We start from the raw sequence: 22692 nt of genomic DNA on the forward strand, positions 1-22692 counted from the left end.
AATAAATCAGGAGATATCCATAACTATTTACTACCAAATGAAATCCCAATTTTTCCTGAAAAAAACAAGGTATAATTTATCTGGATGCACAAAGTATTTGTAATGATATGTACCGTTTTACTAACGTGTCAAAATTGCAAAATTGAGCATAGTTATTTAGATTTGTTTTATCCTTAGGTGTGAAGGGGTTAAAGTGAAATGAAATCTGGAGTTAGGCTATAAAAAAAGGTCAAAATATAACAAGATTCATAAGTTATTCTTACAAAACAGTGCATTCAAGAATAAAACACAGATACAAGGTACCTCATCTTATGATTTATTAATTATTGAATGTTGTATACTGTATTGCCTATTTTTGCTTTCCTATAAAGCATCACATGAAAAAATAAGCAGCAGAAGCAAAAATGCACAAAAATGTATCTCGGGGTTCCACTGAAATCAGGTGCAAAGCTGATGGGGTCTTGTTATTATTTTTTGCGATTCCAGTGATGTATCCGCAGTTCTGCATAATTGATTCCATCCTATATGAATAAAAATAACATTGAAATGACAGAAAGAAGATGCAAACCATATCATATATAGTAGTTGCCCAATGTCTCCGGTATGAATGGACTGTTACATTTAGAGTCTGAATGGAGAGAATTTAAACAAGGCCTGAACTTTGAAAGCTGTACCCAAAAAAGGCAGGCAAAGAGCAAAGGGCTAGGAACCAGTTTTGTCTGTGGTCACCCGGCAGCTGATCTTTTCCCCAGGACTGAATAGTCATGCTTGCGTTTCTTGCGTTTTTTTTTTAAATGCAGGACTTTGTGTCCTCATGTTTGAGCTATTCATGATAGACACAGACACAAATGCTCCTGCGCTTGGGAGTGAGACCGACCAAAGTAAGTGTGTTATACTTCCATCTTGGTTTAATATGGATAAGCCATGTCTTGATGCCCTCTAAAGACTAAGGAGTCTGGTATTCTGAAACCACAAGAGGAAGAAAGAAAGGGCGCAGCAACCTAGTGCATTATCCTTAAAAAGTGGTAAATATTATGCTGCGTACACACGGTCGGATTTTCCGGCGGTAAATGTTGGATGTGAGCTTGTTGTCGGAAAGTCCGACCGTGTGTATGCTCTATCGAACATTTGCTGTCGGACTTTCTAGCAGGTTCTCAAATTTTCCGCCAACAAAACTTTGTTGTCGGAAAGTCCGATCATGTGTACACAAGTCTGCGCACAAAAGTCCATGCATGCTCAGTAGCGGCGGTCGGTCTTGTAAACTAGCGTTCATAATGGAGAATTAACATTCGTGACTTGGCAAATTATGAAATCTCCAAATGCAACGCACAATTTTCTACTTCTTTAATGGGATATAATTGAAGCTGTTTTGCTGGTGATACTGATGGAGTTTTTGCAAACAAATTTTCAAAGGCTTTTTTTTTCAAGTGATATCAAGAATAATAATAATAATAATAGCGCAAATTTAAAATGCAAAAAAAAAAGCGCAAATCAACACTCACCAAACTTCTACTAACACGAAATTAGCAGAAGGAGCCCAAAGGGGGGCGCTAAAGAGCTGAAAAACCACGTAGTACGTCACTACGTTCGTAATTGTTGGCCAACATTTGTGTGACCGTGTGTATGCAAGACAAGTTGGAGCCAACAACCTTCGAACAAAATTTCACAGTTTTGTTGTCGGAAAGTCCGTTTGTGTGTACGGGGCATAATGCTCACAAGATTACAATTGGGTAAAAGCTCATCATATGGTCCAACATCAAAATTCATCACATGATACAGTATTAGTCAAACTGTCTAATACGGTAGCATGTGATGTATGGTTTTAAGGATATGCACTAGGTTGGTGTGCCCTTTCTTTCTTCCTCTTGTAGAACTGCCCCCTGATGCCTGATAATCTTATGACAGATGAAAAAATAATCAAGCAGCAGAGAAAGTTCAAAACTGTTCAGAACCACAAAATAAATGAAGAAGCAGGGAGATTTTTGCATTTCAGCTTTCTCTCCAACACGGAGAGCAGTGAGCAGCACAGTGGTGACATTGCCAAATCTCACTCCAAATCTCATAGGAATAGTAGCACACTGCCATACAATTAGGGATGAGCCTAGGTTCATTCTGAACCCAGAGGTTAGCTGAATTGCTGACCCAATAGGATGCGGGCAGGAGATTGTGCACCACACAGATGTAAGTATACAAAGGGATGGGGATGCTCCTAATATTATTGACCTAGTATTCCTACATGGCTATGGATCTCCCATCTCAATCCCATCCCAATCATTGGAACGGATGTGATTATGTGGCAGCTTCCTGTGAAGCTTGGACCAAGTTCAGCTCCAAACCCAGCTGATCCTTACTTTTATATAATACTATGAGACTGAAGCTATAGGCGCAGCCTAGGCACAGGAAGTACACTGCTATTTATCAGAAGGAATTCAAGACAAAGGGTAGATTTTACAGGGTACTGCTTTGGCACAATTAACATTTCTAGATGATCCCTAGAAGATTCAAGACAAAAAATCTTCACTTTTTATCTCAGGTTCACTCTAACTTGAAAAAGGTGCAGCTAGAATGATTATTGGGGTAGGTTGAGGTCCAGTACCAGTTTTACCAAATGCTGGAAATAATGCCTACAGAGGCTTTAAATATTGCAAACATAAGACCCTGTCTTCCAATAGGAATTGCCATCATATGAAATGAACTGAAAATCATTAAAGGGTAATGAAGAGAAGGTATCAGAACATCAAACATCCAATCAAGTGCAGGAATTGTTTTAAATTCACTTACAAATGATTGGATTTTTGAAGTCCACATGGATTTACTTCATTATACACTATATTATCAAAAAGTATTGGGACACCTGCCTTTACACATACATGAACTTTAATGGCATCTCAGTCTCAGGGGTTGATTTACTAAAGGCACTTACTAAAATACACTGTGCACTTACAAGTGCACCGCAAGAGCACTTGGAAGTGCAGTCGCTGTAGATCTGAGGGGGACATGCAAGGAAAATAAAAAACAGCATTTTTGCTTGTACATGATAGGATGATAGAAATTAGCAGAGCTTCCCCTCATTTCAGATCTTCCATCAGATCTAAAGTGACTGCACTTCCAAGTGCACTTGCAGTGCACAGTGGATTTGCCTTTAGTAAATCAACCCCTTAGTCTGTAGGGTTCAATATTGAGTTGACCCACCCATTGCAGCTATAACAGCTTCAACTCTTCTGGGAAGGCTGTCCACAAGGTTTAGCAGTGTGTCTATGAGAATGTTTGACCATTCTTCCAGATGTGCATTTGTGAGGTCAGGCACTGATATGGACAAGAAGGCCTGGCTCACAGTCTCCTCTCTAATTCCTCCCAAAGGTGTTCTATCGAGTTGAGGTCATGATTCTGTGCAGGCCAGTCAAGTTCCTCCACCCAAAACTCGCTCATCTATGTTTTTATGGACCTTGTTTGTGCCAGATCCTGCACTTCTCTATGTAGCAGCAGAGAGGCTAGTCTCTAGCACCCCCTGTGTCTGCAGTCGGCAGCAGAGAGGAGTAGAGAACTCTTTCTACAGATCCATTGCCTCTCTGTGCAGCCGCAGCACCCCTTCATCTCTGCCTCCCCTCGTCTAGGCATTCAGCAGACCTCAGCCCTCCCCTGGTCCTCCTTCAGACCCTGCAGTTTCTGCTTCCCAGCTCCGGCCCCAGCTTCTTCCAAGCAGCAGTACAAGGGGGTGCACTGTGATGTAAGCGAGGGTGGAGGACTCTTGACTTCTGATGGTGGGGGGGGCTCTTGACATCTGATGTAAGGGGGGGATGCTCTGGGCATCTGCTTAATTATTATGAGAATAATACAATTCAATGCCAGTTGAAAAGGAGGGGTGCACACTGCTGGTATCATCCACAAGAAACTTTATTGGAGACTGCTCAGATAGAACACCATGGAAGAGCCATCTTTTGTCTGAGCAGTGTCCAATAAAGGTTCTTGTGGAGGATACCAGCGGTGTGCAACCCTCCTTTTTAGACTCAAATAATTTGCTACAGGAATGTGAGTGGGCTCCATGCCGGTCTGCACCTGCACCTTATTTCTAAAACCAGTAATAATCAAATACGGAGGCAATTATTTACTATGATAAAGAGTAGATACATTTTTATTGTCCTACAGATACAACAGGGCAACCATAGTGCTGATGCGGCCCGTGATGAAATTGAGTTTGACACCTTAAGGCTCTATATCCTTAAGGTGTTAAATCAACATCCGATAGAGGGGTAAATGGGCCATTGAAAAGCTGAATTAAATAGCAATAATGGATGTCTATGTATAGTGATGAACAGGGCTATTTTCTCAGGAAAAAGGTGCAGGAACTCCCCCCTACCTACCTCCGAGCACCGTCCCTTTGTTCCACCCCCTACCTACATCTCAATACCGCCACACAGCCAAGTATTATTTTGTAGTGCTAAGTCATTTGTATGGAATTTGTTAATGATCCCCTGCAGCCAGCAGCATTAGACTCCCCAGCAACAGTAGATCCCATTAGCAACAATAGACCCCCCCAACAACACTGGACCCTCGCAACAAAAAAACACCCCAGCAATAAGAAACACCTGGCAGAGCAACAACAGATCTCCTAGCAGCAAGCATCAATAGACTCTCCAGCAGCCAGGAGCAATATACCCCTCCCTCATCAGTAGATCCCTCCCAGCAACAATTGACCCCCAGCAAAAATAGATCCCTCAGCAACAATAGACCTTTCCAGAAAAAATAGATCCGCTGAAAAAAGGCCCTGGTGATGAACAAATCAAGACAATTCAGCACTTGATCCTACTTAATACTTGATGTAGATCTTTTTGGTCTGTAGTAATTTACACAATTCATGAATCACTGTTGCTTGGATTCTTAAATTGCATACGTTTCTGCTAATTCAGGAATAAAAAAAACCCACAGTTTAAAGATTCACAGCTGGTCCACAGATTATTATTTACGTGAATCAGAACTAATCAAAGGGAATTTTCTTTAGCAAACTGATTTTTACCTCATCATTGGTGTCATTGTTCCTTGATATATTTGCTTCTTTTCCTGCAAAAGAGCAAAATCAATAAACTTATAATTATATATATTAAACATCTGCTTGTTGGTCCCAGCATAAATTACATACAAACTATTTTTTAAATAATGGAATGTTTTGTTTGGTTACATTCTTTATGGTATCATTGCATTGATCATTGCATCATAGCATTGCAAATGTACACATCGCTTCAAGTTCCTCCTCCTTCTTCACGCACAAGAACTTTAATGGCATCCTAGTCTTAGTCCGTAGGGTTTAATATTGAGTTGGCCCACCCATTGCAGCTATAACAGCTTCAACTCTTCTGGGAAGGCTGTCCACAAGGTTTAGGAGTGTGTCTATGAGAATGTTTGACCATTCCTCTAGAAGCGCATTTGTGAGGTCAGGCACTGATGTGGAGGAGAAGGCCTGGCTCGCAGTCTCTGCTCTAATTCATCCCAAAGGTGTTCTATCGGGTTGAGGTCAGGACTCTGTGCAGGCCAGTCAAGTTCCTCCACCCCAAACTCGCTCATCCATGTCTTTATGGACCTTGCTTTGTGCTCTGGTATACAGTCATGTTGGAACAGGAAGGGGCCATCCCCAAACTGTTCGCACAAAGTTGGGAGCATGAAATTGTTCAAAATATCTTGGTATGCTGACGCCTGAAGAGTTCCCTTCACTGGAACTAAAGCCGCGTACACACGGGCGGACTTTTTGACCCTACTGGTCCCACGGACTTTTCCGACGGACTTTCAGCGGACTTTTGACGGACTTCCGACGGATTTTTTAAGGAACGGACTTGCCTACACACGATCACACCAAAGTTTGATGGATTCGTACGTGATGATGTACACCGGACTAAAGTAAGGAAGTTGATAGCCAGTAGCCAATAGCTGCCCTAGCGTCTGTTTTTGTCCGTCGGACTAGCATACAGATGAGCGGATTTCTGGGTCCGGCGGAGTTATGACGTAAAGATTTAAAGCATGTTCCAAATCTAAAGTCCATCAGATTTCTAACTGGAAAAGTCCGCGGAAGGTCCGATGAAGCCCACACACGATCGGATTGTCTGCCGGACTCGGTCCGTCAGACCAGTCCGGTCGAAAAGTCCAACCGTGTGTACGCTGCATAAGGGGCCAAGCCCAAGTCCTGAAAAACAATCCCACACCATAATTCCCCCTCCACCAAATAATATGGACCAGTGCACAAAGCAAGGTCCATAAAGACATGGATGAGCGAGTTTGGGGTTTAGGTATTTGACTAAATTAATAGTGGGTAAGTGCAGCGCAATTAATAAAATGGACGAATTCCCCAATAGTCAATCAAGGCAGGTCCACATAAAACTTCCAACGACCAGAGAAACAATCTTGCATGCAGTATTCAATTGCGCTTACCAGAGAAAGTGGACCTCTGCACAGCAGGGGTCAAACTCACGTGTATCCCCAGGGGGATGACGATCTCCTTGGTGATGTCACTGAAGAGGAACACTGCAGTCTGAGGATCCAAGTATCCAAAGGGATGAGCCAGCCCCAGGGATATCGGGCCTTAATTGGTGCGCCGGAAAAGTCATTAACCGAACGTGCGAGCCGGCGCACTTTGAAGTGCAAAATGATAATATGTAAACTGCAACTGCAATTGGGTGATTGTTTACAGTTGTTTGCGCTGATTGTTACCTTTTACATTATGTATTTGACTGGCCTGCACAGAGTCCTGACCTCAACCTTTGGGATGAATTAGAGAGGAGACTGCGAGACAGGCTTTGTTAAAGCTCTCTTAACGCCAGTCAAATCTCATGTAAAGAACATGATTAGCTTACAGTCCTGTTTATACCTTGTGTTTGCTTTGCTTTGCTTCGGCTTCGCTTCAAAAATTATACCCCATGTAGCGCAAGCATCTTCAAAGCCTCAATAGAAGTCTATGACAAAGCTTGTTTGAAGCTCGATTGAAGCAACTGCGGCTTTTGAGAGGCTTTAATTCAGCTTTAGCTTCGTTTGGTTTTGGAGAAATTGCAGGTGTGAGATATCAACAAACACACAGGGCATCTGCCAAGCTTCAACAAAGCTTCAAAAGTGCATCACTGAAGCACCACTGAAGCCTTATCGAAGCACCACCGGAGCCTCAAAAACACATCATAAAATCTTGTTGAAGCACTAGAAGCTTTAATGTACATTGAAGCCGAAGCAAGTGTAAATGAGCCCTTAGAGTTCCTTTTACTGGAATTAAGGGCCAAGCCCAACTCCTGAGAAACAACCCCACACCATAATCCCCCCTCCACCAAATGATTCTGCACAAAGCAAGGTCCATAAAGACATGGATGAGTGAGTTTGAGGTGGAGGAACTTGACTGGCCTGCACAGCGTCCTGACCTAAACCCGATAGAACACCTTTGGGATGAATTAGAGTGGAGACTGTGAGCCAGGCCTTCTCATCCACATCAGTGCCTGAGCTCACAAATGTGCTTCTGGAAGAATGATCAAACTTTCCCATAGACACACTGTGGATAGCCTTCCCAGAAGAGGTGAAGCTATTACAGCTGCAAAGGGTGGGCCAACTCAATATTTAACCGTACGGACTAACGTCCTGTACACACGGTCGGATTTTCCGACGGAAAATGTGCGATCGGAGCTTGTTGTCGGAAATTCCGACCGTGTGTGGGCTCCATCGGACTTTTTCCATCGGATTTTCTGACACACAAAATTTGAGAGCAGGCTATAAAATTTTCCGACAACAAAATCCGATCGCGTCAATTCCGACCGTGTGTGGACAATTCCGACGCACAAAGTGCCACGCATGCTCAGAAGAAATTCCGAGACGGAACTGCTCGGTCTGGTAAAATTAGTGTTCGTAATGGGTATAGCACTTTCGTCAGGCTGCAATGTTTTAAATTGTTTAATACAGAGCACTCTCTTCTTCTTTATAATGTGAGAAGAATGAAGTTGTTTTGCTGCTCATATTCACACAGACTTCGCACAACCTTCTTTCTTTATTATTTCTTGTGATTTCATCAATATAATATTTTTATTTGTCACATCTGACCCAAAAATGTTTTTTTTTTTTTTGGGTTATTATTTTTTTCAAGCCTGTTTTTTTTTTTTTTTTACTCCAGAATATTTTTAGGTGTGTTTTGTGTGTCAAGTTACCCCAGCACCATTATTATCTTGTATTATTTAATCTCAAGGAGATTGGTGTCGGTGTCTCTTGTTAATTTGACATTGTATTTTTGAAATGTACCTGCCTCCTCACAAACAAACTGTCCTTTTTGAAGGAAAACACACATAGGCAAGTATAATTAAGCCCGGGTTCACACTATACCGGGCTGCAGATCGCACAGGAGCGCTGTGCGTCCCTGTTCCCCATTTCAGGGACAAATCAGGGCTGATTCTATGCCTGAATTCGGCCCTGAAACAGAGCCAAAGACGCACAGCGTTTTTGTGCAGTGCGCTCCGCAGCCGCCCTGGAGATATGTGAACTGGCTCCATAGGGAGCCAGTCACATTCTCCTACTATGCGAATTAGATGCGGGGAAACACACATCTAATTCGCATAGGTGTGAACCCGGGCTGAAACCAAAAAACCTTTATTAAGGGATCTGAACCAAACAAAGAGGGAGGCAACGCTGGAGAAACATCCAAAATTGGTGAAGCCTTTGGCCCCCAGTTCACACATCAATTATTTCCTGCCAAAATTGGTGGCCTGAGGAGTTCATATATAAGGGAGTGCAGTCTGGTCCAGAAGTCCAAGAGAATCCTGAACAGCAGCAGATGACATCTGTGTCCCCAGGCTCTGGTCATACAAGAGGCTGCATCTTTTTCCAGTCCAGACTGAACCCAGGGCCATCACTCTCTGGTCTTCCTTCTACGCTTCCTTCCACGCTGTGTCTGTGGTGGTGGAGTTGTGGCAGGAGGAGTAGGAGGAGGATGGTCCAACTCACACAGGTGGGTATTGGGTGTGATTTCGCCCCTCACCCTCTTAGTTAAGGTTTTATAAAGAATGTCCTCACACATGAGGCGTTGACACTCCTGCATGCCCTGCAGTTTTGTGGCAGCCATGGAGGCAAAGGCCTCTTCAGGAGTGGGGAAGGCTCTGAGGGAAGCAGAAGCCTCTTGTATCAGCCTGAGTGCTGAATCCTGCATGTTGCTCCCCTTCCTGGGTCTTTTGTTTGGAAGGCGGAGGGGAGGGACCTGCGATTCTGTCAGGCTCATACTGGGCCCGGCCTTCTCCTGGCTGCCACTTAGCCCCGCCTCCTCCTGGCTGCCACTAACCCCTGCCACCTCCTGGCTGCCACATTCCACAGCCTCCTCCTGTGTGCCACATTCCAGAGCCTTGTCCTGGCTGAGGTCTTCCTGTGTATGAAAAAGGGACATAGTTTTAGTTTTTCTTTATCAATCACACACAATTTTCATCTCATGACTGTTGCAAATTGAATGTTAGCAAATATAACATACTATCATTCTGAGCCCAGCATTTTTCATTCTTGTCTCAATTATTTTTGCCCACTACTGTCTATTGATATGCAAAACACTTTATTAAATCAGCAATTAGTGATCAATAATAACATCTAGTAAACATCATTTATTTATTGACCAGAAATCTGTAGAAGAATGCTATACCTGACTCCAGCTGGGCTCCTCCACTCCTTCCAGTCCCAGGTTGGACATCGGAAGCCTCAGCTGGGGTGGAAGATAGGGTGGAAGGAAGAGTGGAAGGAAGGGTTGAGATGGATTTCCTGTCTTCAGTCTGGTCTGACAGAAATCGCAGTCTCTCATAGTACCGGAGCCTGGGGACATAAATGTCATCTGCTGCAGCTCCGGACCTCTGGGAATCTGAGACCTTCTTGCGCTCCCTAAGATAAATGCTCCTCAGCCCACCAATTTTGGCTTTTAAATAGGGGATGGTTGCCGTGGGGACCACCGGCTTCACCAACTCCAGCAGTTTCTCCAGCGCTGCCTGCCTCTTTTGTTTTTTTATTGTATTGGGGGTGTTTGATTTGCCACAGACAGGGCAGCTCCCTGTACTTGTCTATGAACAAGGGGAGGAAGTTGTGGTCATTGAAGCCATCCATTTTATCTGCAAGACACAACACAAGACAAACCCTAAGGTCAGGCTAAAGTCTCCTAATCTTCTCCCAAAATAGGCCTCAATTTCTAAGCAGTATAGGCCCAAGTTTAAATATTACCTTCGTTATCACAATCGGCGCTTCCGCTACTCCTTCCTCCGCTCACAGATCATACGTAAGACGCATGCGTGTTATGCTTTATATACACTGTGCATGCGTGAAACTCCGCCCGCCCCTAACGTTATTTCTAGTCTATTCCCCGCCCCCTTCTTGTTTGGCGCAGTGGGGGAAGAGCACATGGCGGAGACACAGCAGGTGCGTGCTAATTACAGCAATGAGGAGGAGGAGGATTAAAGCCCGGAGCCAGAAACCTCCCGATCCCAGAGGAGACGATTTAAGGCCTCAAATATGTCCTTTGGGGAGATGTTGGAGATGGTCGACATACTGAAGAGGGCCGACTATGACGGGAAGTATGGACCTTACCCCAACCCCAATGTCAGAAAGGCCAAGATGATGGCGAAAGTAGTCAAGAGTCTGCACAGGAATTTTGGGGTACGACGATACAAGGATCAACTCAGGAAGCGGTGGTCGGACCTCAAATTAAGGGAGCACGATCAGTATAGAAGGATCAGGAGAGTGCTGCAAAAAAGTAAGTAGTTGTCCTGTGTTCCTATTCTTGATTTTTCTAATGTTCGTGCTGCTCCATGTGCTTTTCTTTACTGTTGTACAGTTAAAAATGGCAACTTTCATGTTCATGGGCATATTATTCGTTCTTATGAAACATTGTTCGTTCAGCATAGAAAACACCATGTTTTGGACATATGCATTTTGAATACATTTTTGCTAGCCTAGTTCTCTACAAATAATTTTGGTGTCTAGATGGGTTTGTAACTAGAATGAACTGCAAACTAGATTCTGTGTAAGGAGAGGACACTCAGCAGCTGTTTACACATTTGGACTCAGGAGCACTAGTGTGGGACACCAGAACACCCTTTTTATTAGGGGGTCCCACACAGGTGCTCCAGTGTATACTATAGGGGTGACTCCATCTGTGAAGATTGTACAAAACAGATAAGTATTCAAGCTTGACAAAGGAAAAAAAATAATTCTTCATCTTGGAACTCTGCCAAAAGAGACAATTGAACCCATTTCCAAGCAATGTTTCATATTCCTATTTGTGCCATCAAATATCTTTGTGCAAAGTATACCTTTTTTTTTTTACATAGGGGAGAAAAGACTCGGAGGACACCACTCATCAGAAGAAACAACAGACCCCCCACCTCAGGAAGAAGGAGAAATCCCCCAAAGCCAACAAGAGTAGGAGGAAGGAGACGTAATCGAAATAGTCACCACAACAGGTGAATGTCTGCGACCACAGGCTCAGGTAAGAGATGGATGAAGGCATATTTATAATACATGGTGTGTTTTTGTTTCTATATTTTTAGGTGATCGTGATGTTGTGGATGAAGGACATTTCACCAGTGAAAGTGCACAGATTCTGATCGGGGAGATCATGGGGTGTAATAGGGACTTGGAAAACATCCAGAAAAACATCAATGATGTTCAAAACAAAATGAAGAACATCACTGATGTTTTAGGGAGAATTTAAAACACCTCCAAATCCCTAACTTTTTTTTTTGTTTTTTGAATAGAAACATTATTTGCACCTTTTTTGACATATTCTCGAAAAGCCAAATTTTGAAGATGCACACAGTGTGTCAACATGTGCTATCTGCCATCACGGGAGATCAATGGACGCGTTTTGGGGGTGCAACCCCTTCCTCAATAGGGATGAGCCGAACACCCCCCTGTTCGGTTCGCACCAGAACATGCGAACAGGAAAAAAATTCGTTCGAACACGCGAACACCGTTAAAGTCTATGGGACACGAACATGAATAATCAAAAGTGCTAATTTTAAAGGCTAATATGCAAGTTATTGTCAATAAAAGTGTTTGGGGACCTGGGTCCTGCCCCAGGGGACATGGATCAATGCAAAAAAAAGTTTTAAAAACGGCCGTTTTTTCAGGAGCAGTGATTTTAAAAATGCTTAAAGTCAAACAATAAAAGTGTAATATCCCTTTAAATTTCATACCTGGGGGGTGTCTATAGTATGCCTGTAAAGGGGCGCATGTTTCCCGTGTTTAGAACAGTCTGACAGCAAAATGACATTTTGAAGGAAAAAACTCATTTAAAACTACCGCGGCTATTGCATTGCCGACAATACACATAGAAGTTCATTGATAAAAATGGCATGGGAATTCCCCACAGGGCAACCCCGAACCAAAATTAAAAAAAAAAAATGATGTGGGGGTCCCCCTAAATTCCATACAAGGCCCTTCAGGTCTGGTATGGATATTAAGGGGAACCCCAGCCAAAATTTAAAAAAAAAATTGACGTGGGGTTCCCCCTAAATTCCATACCAGACCCTTCAGGTCTGGTATGGATTTTAAGGGGAACCCCGCGCCAAAAAAAAAAAAAAAAAACGGCGTGGGGTCCCCCTAAAAATCCATACCAGACCCTTATCCGAGCACGCAACCTGGCAGGCCGCAGGAAAAGAGGGGGGGACGAGAGTGCGGCCCCCCCCCCCTCCTGAACCGTACCAGGCCACATGCCCTCAACATTGGGAGGGTGCTTTGGGGTAGCCCCCCAAAGCACCTTGTCCCCATGTTGATGAAGACAAGGGCCTCATCCTCACAACCGTGGCCGGTGGTTGTGGGGGTCTGCGGGCGGGGGGCTTATCGGAATCTGGAAGCCCCCTTTACCAAGGGGACCCCCAGATCCCGGCCCCCCCCCTGTGTGAAATGGTAAGGGGTTACTTACCCCTACCATTTCACTAAAAAACTGTCAAAAATGTTAAAAATGACAAGAGACAGTTTTTGACAATTCCTTTATTTAAATGCTTCTTCTTTCTTCCTTCATCTTCTTCTTCTTCTGGTTCTTCTGGCTCTTCTGGTTCTTCCTCCGGCGTTCTCGTCCAGCATCTCCTCCGCGGCGTCTTCTATCTTCTTCTCCTCGGGCCGCTCCGCACCCATGGCATGAGGGGGGAGGCTCCCGCTCTTCTCTTCATCTTCTTCTTCATCTTCATCTTCTTCTTCTTCTTCTTCTTCTCTTCTTCATCTCTTCTTCCTTCTTCATTTCTTCTGCGGGCCGCTCCGCATCCATGCATGGAGGGAGGCTCCCGCTGTGTGACGGCGTCTCTTCGTCTGACGGTTCTTAAATAACGGGGGGCGGGGCCACCCGGTGACCCCGCCCCCTCTGACGCACGGGACATGACGGGACTTCCCTGTGGCATTCCCCGTGACGTCACAGGGAAGTCCCGTCAATTCACCGTGCGTCAGAGGGGGGCGGGGTCACCGGATGGCCCCGCCCCCCGTTATTTAAGAACCGTCAGACGAAGAGACGCCGTCACACAGCGGGAGCCTCCCTCCATGCATGGATGCGGAGCGGCCCGCAGAAGAAATGAAGAAGGAAGAAGAGATGAAGAAGAGAAGAAGAAGAAGAAGAAGAAGATGAAGAAGAAGATGAAGATGAAGAAGAAGATGAAGAGAAGAGCGGGAGCCTCCCCCCTCATGCCATGGGTGCGGAGCGGCCCGAGGAGAAGAAGATAGAAGACGCCGCGGAGGAGATGCTGGACGAGAACGCCGGAGGAAGAACCAGAAGAGCCAGAAGAACCAGAAGAAGAAGAAGATGAAGGAAGAAAGAAGAAGCATTTAAATAAAGGAATTGTCAAAAACTGTCTCTTGTCATTTTTAACATTTTTGACAGTTTTTTAGTGAAATGGTAGGGGTAAGTAACCCCTTACCATTTCACACAGGGGGGGGGCCGGGATCTGGGGGTCCCCTTGGTAAAGGGGGCTTCCAGATTCCGATAAGCCCCCCGCCCACAGACCCCCACAACCACCGGCCACGGTTGTGGGGATGAGGCCCTTGTCTTCATCAACATGGGGACAAGGTGCTTTGGGGGGCTACCCCAAAGCACCCTCCCAATGTTGAGGGCATGTGGCCTGGTACGGTTCAGGAGGGGGGGGGGGCCGCACTCTCGTCCCCCCCTCTTTTCCTGCGGCCTGCCAGGTTGCGTGCTCGGATAAGGGTCTGGTATGGATTTTTAGGGGGACCCCACGCCGTTTTTTTTTTTTTTTTTGGCGCGGGGTTCCCCTTAAAATCCATACCAGACCTGAAGGGTCTGGTATGGAATTTAGGGGGAACCCCACGTCAATTTTTTTTTTAAATTTTGGCTGGGGTTCCCCTTAATATCCATACCAGACCCGAAGGGCCTTGTATGGAATTTAGGGGGACCCCCACATCATTTTTTTTTTTTAATTTTGGTTCGGGGTTGCCCTGTGGGGAATTCCCATGCCGTTTTTATCAATGAACTTCTATGTGTATTGTCGGCAATGCAATAGCCGCGGTAGTTTTAAATGAGTTTTTTCCTTCAAAATGTCATTTTGCTGTCAGACTGTTCTAAACACGGGAAACATGCGCCCCTTTACAGGCATACTATAGACACCCCCCAGGTACGAAATTTAAAGGGATATTACACTTTTATTGTTTGACTTTAAGCATTAATAAAATCACTGCTCCTGAAAAAACGTCCGTTTTTAAAACTTTTTTTTGCATTGATCCATGTCCCCTGGGGCAGGACCCGGGTCCCCAAACACTTTTTATGACAATAACTTGCATATAAGCCTTTAAAATTAGCACTTTTGATTTCTCCCATAGACTTTTAAAGGGTGTTCCGCGGCATTCGAATTTGCCGCGAACACCCCAAATTGTTCGCTGTTCGGCGAACTTGCGAACAGCCAATGTTCGAGTAGAACATGAGTTCGACTCGAACTCGAAGCTCATCCCTATTCCTCAATAATAAAGTAGCTGAGAGGAAGGGGTTGCACCCCCAAAACACGTCCCTTGATCCCCCATGATGGCAGCTAGCACATGTTGACATTTGGCAATTTGTGTGCAACTTCAAAATTTGGCTTTTCCAGGAGTGATTTCACCCCATCTGAACGCTATATCAAACACAGTTTATAAATACTCATGTCTGATATTGCCTTCCATTTCTATCAAAGTTGAACTTTGTAAGTTCCAGATTTGTGTATTTCTTTTTGGTTTTAAACATGCCTGTTTTACCTTAAATGGACATTTTTACTTTTATTAACCCAAAAAATTGTTATACAACAAACATGTTGGTTTGTTTTAAAAACCTTTTATAAATGCACATGTTATTGTGCTTGTATTAAAAAGATTGATAATCAAGAATGTGTGGATTCTTCTTTCAATGCTCCAAAACTTTTTTTGTGGTAAAATTGGTGGTTTCTGTGACAATGGGGGTTATTTCCTAAGGGCAAATCCACTTTGCACTACAAGTGCAGTTTCAGTTCAGTCTCAAGTGCACTTGTAGTGCAAAGTGGATTTTCCTTTAGTAAATAACACCCAACAGTGCTTTCTAATGTTACACAATCACGCCATTCTCAGGACTACCCACATTTCAGTCAGGGTCAGCTAAAACAAACACAAGCAGTAAATGTCAGCAAATATTTTAGTAGGTAAACTAATTTTTTTATTTAAAAAAAGGCTCAGACATTGTCTGGCATATTGATGGCCCCCTACCCGCAAAGTATTCAAGGTATGTTAGACGGACCTCGCGGGCACTCAGGGGGGGCAAGCCAGGACGGCCAGCCTCAAGCGCCGCCAGGTTTGGTTAATTTACATGAATTCTGGCCTCAGGCCCCACTGAGGCAGCATAGTTGGCAGAATTTCACCTTAAAAGTTGTGGAGAACACAGCACGCCAGGATGATATGATTCAGTTTATACTCCGCCATGTGTATGGGTGTAAGAAATAGGCGGAACCGGCTGGCCATGATTCCAAACGTGTTCCCCACCACTCTTCTGGCTCTGGCCAGCCGGTAATTAAAAACCGTCTGGTCCGGGGTGAGGGTCCTCATCGGGAATGGCTGCATAAGATGGTTCCCCAGCGCAAATGCTTCATCGAAGACGAATGGGAGTCCTTCCACATTGTCTTCTGGAAGTGGCAAGTCCAAGCTGCCATTCTGGAGACGCCTGTAGAACTCTGTCTGGGCGATGACTCCACCATCTGACATCCGGCCATTCTTCCCCACGTCCACGTACAGGAACTCATAAGTAGCCGACACCTCCGCCAACATCACAATACTATTGAACCCCTTATAATTATAATAGTATGACCACGAGTTGTGTGGTGGGATGATGTGGATGTGTTTCCCATCAATTGTCCCTCCGCAGTTAGGAAAGTCCCACCGCTGGGCAAAGTGGGAGGCCACAGTCTGCCATTCCTGTGGCGTGAAAGAAAACTGTGGAGTAAAACCAGAAAAATAAATTAATCATTTTGCACATAAACATGGAAAGCAGATTAGACACAAACATTCTTGGCCAACATCAGTATAACATTTATTTTAGGTAGTATTTAAAGACAAAAGTATAAGGTCCACCTATCAGATCCCCCCCCCCCCATGGGCCATTTTATACATTTTATGGGGGGGGAGATGTTTTGGACAGGTCACCCTCTCCACTTCATTGAGAGATGAATGCATAAATAATGTGTATTACTTCGGCCAGCCCCTCCTTACTTTACACTATTGGCAGCCCACTGGACAGGTAAGAAGTGTCATAATACAAAGATATAAATACACACTGTACACATTTGCACACATTTTTACATTCTGCTAATACCTATCAAGATAATAATAGGATACAAAAACTTGAAACAGTACCATTTGAAAGTATTCAGGCAGGCCCTTGCACTACATGCTTTGGGGAATTCATCCATAAATCTGACCACTAAAGAGGTGGGGATAGTGTGTATGGGTTTGGCAAAGTCAGCAGATAGAGGATTGGTATCAGCTGAGTTAGCAGTTGGAGGGAGGGAGGGTTCAAAAAGATTTTGGGAGACCAAAAAAAAAGCCTCTGGCACTCTGCCTGAATTTAAAGCACACATCACAAATTTACACATTTTAGGGGGTATTTAGGATAAAGCACTACTATGGATCTGACAAAATACATTGTTAAGTGACTACACAAGGTGAATATAGGCCCAGGAGAGCATGCTGGGGAGGTTAGTGAAGGCAAATATGTATGAAGAACAAAAAAATACCTAAAATTCCTGCATGCATGAGGACAAAGGGGACATTCACAGCATATTACAATCATGGTAATTAGGGAATGAGGAAAGAAATACAATACATTAGCAAACATTATATACAATAAAATGTGATGTTAAAGGATAAAAATCTTACCTTAATATAGTCCTTCTGCAGGACCTGGATGATGGCAGAACAGGTCTCCGGAATAATGATCCCCAGAGCCTGGGGGGGAGATGCCTGTGGAGAACTTAAGGTCCTGCAGGCTTCTCCCCGTCGCCAAGTACCGCAGGGGGCGACTAGCCTCTGCTCCGGAGTGATGGCTTGCCTCATGCAGGTATCCTTCCTGCTGATATAAGGGGTCAGGAAAGCCAACAAACGGTGAAATACGGGGTCCATCATCCGGAGAAAGTTCCTGAAATCGTCAGGATTATTCTCACGGATCTCACGGAGCAAAGGCATATGACAGAACTGGTCACGCTGGAGCAACCAATTCTTGGTCCATGAACTCCTCCCCACCCTGTTCATGGACTGGACTTGTGTCAAGGTAAGGACCCCAACACCAAGCCCCCGCACAGCACGAACTCTACGAGGAGTACGTATACGCAACATGGCTAGAAAACGGTCGGCTGCTCAGAACGAAGTAACAGAACGCACTGAAGAACAGCAAGGCCTGTGAAGAGCGACCTGAAAATCAGTAACGAACGAACACGAACACAATGACAAGTCAATTGTACTCGCTGCACGCACTGAAGAACAGATACAAACCCACAAGCACAAACTGAACAGCAGAAAACGATCTGAAAACCACAAGTCTGAAAAAGCTCGAATTGTCTCTCACCAAACTTTTACTAACACAAGATTAGCAAAAGGAGCCCAAAGGGTGCCGCGCTTGGTTTTGAACTGCCCTTTTATAGTCTCCTCGTACGTGGTGTATGTGACCGCGTTCTTGGCGATCGGAAATTCGACAACTTTGTACGACCGTGTGTATGCAAAACAAGTTTGAACCAACATCCGTCTGAAAAAAATCCATGGATTTTGTTGTCGGAATGTCCGATCAATGTCCGATCGTGTGTACGGGGCATAAGACTGGGATGCGTGTGTAAAGGCAGGCGTCCTAATACTTTTGGTAATATAGTTTACAATGTAAGATCACATCAGTTCCTACTCTTAAGAAGCAATCCAAGGTCCCTAGCTCACATTCATACACATACTTGGGCCAATTTAGATAGGAGCCAATTAACCTACCAGCATGTCTTTGTAGTGTGGAAGGAAACCCACACAGGCACAGTGAGAACATGGAAACTTCAGACAGGTAGAGCTGTGGTTGGGATTTGAAATGACAACCCTAGTGCTGCTAGGCAGACATGCTAACCACTTAGCCACATCGCTGCCCGTTTGCTGTTTCCTCTGTAAGGTTTGCAGCACTTACAGTATTTCTAAGAAATTACACTTACAACTGTCAATCCATCCAAAAGTGATATTTTCCATTACTGTTTTTATATGTTTTGGGCATTCTGTATCTGGGTTGCCAAGCCTTCAGCACTGCCATAGCCATTGCAATGTCCTACTCTCACTACTGGATTTTTAATTATTTTATACTATGAATGCCCAAAACACTGAGATGGTCAGTAAGAAATCCAGGACCAAAGCAGGAAATCTCACTGATGGAGTCCCCAATAAATAATTGTGTCTTTAATGGCTAAGTTCACCTTTTCCAAAAATTTAGCCCATGCAGTCAAGGGGCCAAAAAAACCTGCAACTTTGTAAAATGTTCACTCATTTTATTGTCATAAGTTTAGGCCACTTGGGTCACCTTTGAAATCCCCAAATCTTGTCTTGTTGCTAGGACATGAAAACTGTAGACACTCCTAGCATTACAGGAATGATTTGCACACTAGCAGCAATCTATGCAGGATGTCGGGATTGCTTGCTGAGCTTTTTTCAACAGGCTTACAGGTATGACAATAAAATTAAGAATATTTTACAAAGCTGCACAATTTTTTAAATAATTACCTATACCACAGCCCTGTCATGGAATCAAACCAAATATATTCAAAATGTTATTCAGTGCAATAAATTGGCAGTGAATATTGCGCTGAATAACATTATGAATATATTTGGTTTGATTCCATGACAGCGCTGTGGTATAAGTAATTAGTGATCATACAACAGGCCAATTTTGGCCTTCTTGAGTGAACAGCAGCGGTCAGTAACACAGTAAAGCGCTGTACACACTATGATAAAATCAGGGGAATGATTGGCGGGTTTTCCTCGCTGTTTCACAGCAAGTTGGAACCGAGGATAAAAATAATGTACAAAAATTCTCGTACGACAAAGGCTTTTTTTTATTATTATTATTTGTTGTTTCTGATCATGTGCAGTCTTTGATATTTCTCGTACGAAAAATCATATGTAAACAGTATGCATTAAACGAAAATCTTTTGTTCTGGTCCTGTACAAGAAAAATTTTGGCGTTTGTCTCTTCGGAAATTTTCATTCAGAAGGTCAGAAACAACTGTTGAAAGTTGTGTACACACTATCTGAAAATCATAGATCATTCCTCGGACTAAAATGTTTGCCCAAGTTTAGCATTTGAATTCCTGGAGCTCTGCCTTCTGGCACCAATAACACAATTGGTACTGCCCCACTGGTTGCATGATTTCTGCCAAAGGACTTATGCCCCGTACACACGATCGGATTTTCTGACAACAAATGTTGGATGTGAGCTTGTTGGTGGAAATTCCGACCGTGTGTATGCTCCATCGGACATTTGTTGTCGGACTTTCCGCCAAAAAATGTTGTCTAGCATGTTCTCAAGTTTTCCGCCAACAAATGTGTGTTGTCGGACTTTCCGATTGTGTGTACACAAGTCCGTCGGTCAAAAGCCCAAAGTACAAACACGCATGGTCGGAATCAATGCTGACCAAACACAACATGAGCAGAAGGAGCCCAAAGGGTGGCGCATGACTATTGAACTTCTTTTTTATCGGCTCGCCGTACGTCTTGAACGTCACTACGTTTGTAATTGTTGGCCAACATTTGTGTGACCGTGTGTATGCAAGACAAGTTGGAGCCAACAACCTTCAAACAAAATTCCACGGTTTTGTTGTCGGAAAGTCTGATCGTGTGTACGGGAAGAGAAAGCTTCAGAGATGATATGGCCAATGTTAAAGCAATGGTCATGTGGCTGAAATTGAGGGGGAAAGCGGGCAGAATCATTTCAGGTATTTATTTAAACCGACATTTGAACATTTTATATATTTTATTAGTGACTTTATTTGTGGCTCCTAGATGGACTGGTGTCTTTTTTCAACCTCACCAACTATGTAACTATGTAACCTTCCTTGAGTTCCTGAAATTGATCCTCATTTTCAGAATTAGTAGACTGTTTTCACTTTTAATGTGAATTTTCACTTTGGAAAGTGAATTTTATCTCATCTTAGGGAATAAAGTGAAACAAAGTGAAAATACACCTTGCAAAGAATTCCCAATCAACTGCAAGGAAAATTAAAAAAAATAATAATCTTTTGCATGATTTGATGTTTTAAGTCAGCACACTTCACTTCGTTCATTGGAATAGTGTAAATTCACTTTGAAAGTGAAAACGCTCTACTCCTTTAGTAAGTCAACCTCATTGTTTTGGATTATGAACTTAGACTACTACTTTACCCTGATAGTTGCAAGTCCAAACAATATGAGCGCAAAGGACCAACAGCAGCAGAATTGTTCCAGTCAGGACAGATATAAGGAAATTTGAACACGCCGAGATATATCCACCATTCGTTGCACCTAGGGAGGAATGTTGAGAATGAAAACATGCTGAAACAAATATAGTAAAATAAGGTTCCCACAAATCCCCTTCAACTCTGTATAGAAACCAGTCAGCTCCCAGGTTTTATTGACATAGCTAAATTGAAAAAGCTGAAGTTAGAAGCTGATTGGCTACCATGCACAGATGCACCGGATTCTGAGTGTTCCAGTTATAGTAAATTCCCCCTATATTGTACATTCACATCAGTCCTTGTCCTCAAAGAGCTTAAAATCTAGGTTACCTATCTCACATGCATCCATGTTTAGACAGAAGCCCATTACTTACCAGCATGTCTTTGGAGTATGTGTCAGTGTATGTAAGCACGGGGAGAACATGCAAACTCAATGCAGGTAGTGGCATGGTTGGGATTTGAACTGATAATTACATGGCTGTGCTGCAAACAATGTTTTATCCACAAGATTTAATCCTAGGTCTTTGTTCCTGGTCGTAGAGGGTGCAGATGAGCAACCTTGAATAAAACAACCCAAGAAATGGGCACATTTTATTTTCAAGCCTCTTTTTAATTCACGGAGGCACTATTCACTGAAACCTGACATAACATGGATTTTGGGAGATGGGCCGAATACCCCCACTCCGGTTCAGTTCGCACCAGAACTCCCAAACAACGCAAAAGTTCGGACCCGAACTGTGAAACCTATTAAAGTCTATGGGACCCAAACTTGACCTGGGGGTCATGTAACAATGCAAACTATGTTTTTAAAGGAGCGGTGATTTTAATGATGCTTAAAGTGAAACAATAAAAATGAAAAATTCCTTTAAATATCGTGTCTGTGGGGTCCTCTTAGTATGCCTGTAAAGTGGCACATCTGTACCATGTATAGAACCTGCTGCAGCAAAACTGACATTTATAAAGAAAAAAATGACATTTAAATATATTTTGGCTGCAAGCTTTCTTTATTTAGTAAACAACGGCTTGGGGCTACAATTTAGTGCACTTGTAACAAGATTAGAGATCTTTTGGATGTATTCTGGTGTCTCCTTGGCAGAGTTGGATGGAAATAAAGTTTTGAGCTACAGCTGTACACAGTAAAATCTGAAATGTATTACTGGTGATTAACCATATTTTGTTAGAGTCATGGAGGAAGTTCTTACTGATTCGGTCTGATTCGACAAACTCACTATACAACGATTCTATTTTAACTATCACTTATATGAGCTTTGTATTCATATATGTATTTATATACAGTGGGGACAGAAAGTATTCAGACCTCCTTAAATTTTTCACTCGTTGTTATATTGCAGCCATTTACTAAAATCATTTAAGTTCATTTTTTTCCTCATTAATGTACACACAGCACCCCATATTGACAGAAAAACACAGAATTGTTGATATTTTTGCAGATTTATTAAAAAAGAAAAACTAAAATAGCACATGGTCGTAAGTATTCAGACTCTTTGCTGTGACACTCATATATTTAACTCAGGTGCTGTCCATTTCTTCTGATCATCCTCGAGATGTTTCTACACCTTCATTTGAGTCCAACTGTTTTTGATTATACTGATTGGACTTGATTAGGAAAGCCACACACCTGTCTATATAAGACCTTACAGCTCACAGTGCATGTCAGAGGAAATGAGAATCATGAGGTCAAAGGAACTGCCTGAAGAGCTCAGAGACAGAATTGTGGCAAGGCACAGATCTGGCCAAGGTTACAAAAAAATTCTGC

At 43.4% G+C, this 22692-nt stretch overlaps 1 long non-coding RNA gene across 1 annotated transcript in view; it reads right to left on the minus strand.

Annotated features, from left to right (window-relative positions):
* Positions 1 to 323: 323 nt before the first annotated feature.
* LOC141117514 (uncharacterized) overlaps positions 324 to 22692 on the minus strand; it is a 34388-nt gene continuing 12019 nt past the window's right edge. The window contains exons 2-4 of the long non-coding RNA XR_012237169.1: positions 20863 to 20982; positions 5015 to 5058; positions 324 to 521 (exon numbers count right to left, since the gene is read on the minus strand). This is a non-coding gene — a long non-coding RNA (uncharacterized lncRNA). The remainder of the gene's footprint in view (positions 522 to 5014; positions 5059 to 20862; positions 20983 to 22692) is intronic.

The sequence above is a fragment of the Aquarana catesbeiana genome, linkage group LG13 (genome assembly GCF_042186555.1).
Source record: "Aquarana catesbeiana isolate 2022-GZ linkage group LG13, ASM4218655v1, whole genome shotgun sequence".
In the NCBI taxonomy this organism is placed as follows: Eukaryota; Metazoa; Chordata; class Amphibia; order Anura; family Ranidae; genus Aquarana; species Aquarana catesbeiana.